The sequence below is a fragment of the Staurois parvus genome, unplaced genomic scaffold (assembly GCF_062004578.1).
Source record: "Staurois parvus isolate SC_StPar_1 unplaced genomic scaffold, SC_StPar_1.0 ptg000145l, whole genome shotgun sequence".
NCBI classification, from domain to species: domain Eukaryota; kingdom Metazoa; phylum Chordata; class Amphibia; order Anura; family Ranidae; genus Staurois; species Staurois parvus.
The window spans coordinates 2,058,099-2,059,769 of NW_028317941.1; the positions used below are offsets into that span (position 1 = coordinate 2,058,099).

The following is a 1,671-nucleotide window of genomic DNA, read 5'->3' on the forward strand; positions in this document are numbered from 1 at the left end:
GATGTGGGGGAAAAAGGCATGGCAACAGGTCCTCTTAAATCCTCTCTAGTCGCTGTAGTCCAGATGTGAGGCACAGACCCTGACAACAGATCTTTCCCATCGCTCTCTTCCGTTGACTGCCCAGATCTGGATCAGTTTGCCTGGGAAAACAGTGAAGCTTCTCTATAGGGGCGTTTGGCAAGCGTTGGTAAAACAGCCAAGTGTGAACGAGCCCTAAGTTTGCAAGTATTTTCAACACTAACTCTCCCTAGATTGACAATGTTACTGTCCAAAGGTGTCTCCGTTGCTTGTCACTGACCAGAACATCAGGTAAAAATAAAAGGAAAAGCCTAAAAATGAATGCAGTAAGCACATTTAAGGATTGCTTCTCGGCCTTTTGGCTAAGATCAAGTGTAGTATCAACCTTGCCTTTAGGGGTGTCCCTGCTTCCAGCTAGGACGTTGAGAACCACTTGCATCTATCCCAGCCATTTGGTCTGTGTGGGGTACCCTCTTCTCGGCCTTGTAGGATCGTCGATTAAATTCGGCTTCACCTGCTTGCTGCTATTGGGTTTGAGGCTTAGCCCCCACACAGAACGAGTTTGTGATCTTCCCCCCCCTTGTTCACTCTGCGTTACTACCTCCGGGCAGTAGACGCTCAATAGCCTTTTCAAAGGCTAAGCAAGAGTGAAGCCGCTGAGGAAGAAGAAGGAGAAGGAATCCGATCAAGATCTCTGGGAAGCCCTCCTGAGAACTCCTCTGCGACAAGATGGGGAAGAAGCAAACCACGAAGAAGCCGCTGGCCGCCGCCGCCGCCCCCGCCAAGACCCCGGGAGAAGCCCCCTCCGCCTCCACCTCCACCTCAGATCACTCCGGCCCTGCAGACGGCCTCCCTCCCCTGGAGCCCTGGATGAAGCAGACAGTCGTGCTGCGGCTAAAAGAAGTGGAAGGCAGAGTCCCGGACATGACCCCGGAAGTCTTCGGGAAGAAAATGATCCTTGAACAAGGATTTAGCAAGGCAGAGACCCTGTCGGTGCAGTCCTTCATGAAAGGTATTTTCTTTGTAACTTTTGTTTCTCTACAGGTATGCAGAAGGTACTGGGAGGCGGTGAAGACCTCTGGGCCCGACTCCCTTTTCCTCAAGTTCATTGCGAATTCTCCCATTCAAAGGGACGAAAGGCGGATCACGGTGTCCATGAGGAACCCTCACGTCCCTGGAAGAGACATCGCCATCTATCTCCAAAGGTTTTGCGTCGTGTTGAAGGACCCAGTCCGGATACTAGACGCCAACGGCTTCTGGACAGGTAAGTGGGCTGTGTTTTGCAGATTGCTGAGAGATCGTCCCGCTGGAGATCTCCAACACCTGCAACAATGCTTTTCCCTGGGAGCGTCAGCAGGACTCCTACACTACCCGGATCAACCCCAGTCATGCCGCAGGTGCGGACAGCCGGGGCACGAGGGTAAGGATTGCCATGTGCTTTCATGTAGGTTCTGCCGGTCTGCAGGTCACGAGACCAAGGATTGCCCGAGGTCCAAAACCTGCAACCTCTGTGGACGGTCAGAGCACGTCTACAGGGACTGCCCAGAGAGAAGCAGGACGTATGCTGGGGCCCTGAGCAAGGGCTCTGCCGCCAAACTAGCAACACAGAAACCCCCAAAGGACCCAGGTAAGAGGAACCCTCCTCCCCCCACC

At 53.5% G+C, this 1,671-nt stretch overlaps 1 pseudogene; it reads left to right on the forward strand.

Moving 5' to 3' along the window:
* Window positions 1–360: 360 nt before the first annotated feature.
* Window positions 361–453, forward strand: LOC149464896 (U2 spliceosomal RNA; annotated as a pseudogene).
* Window positions 454–1,671: the final 1,218 nt, after the last annotated feature.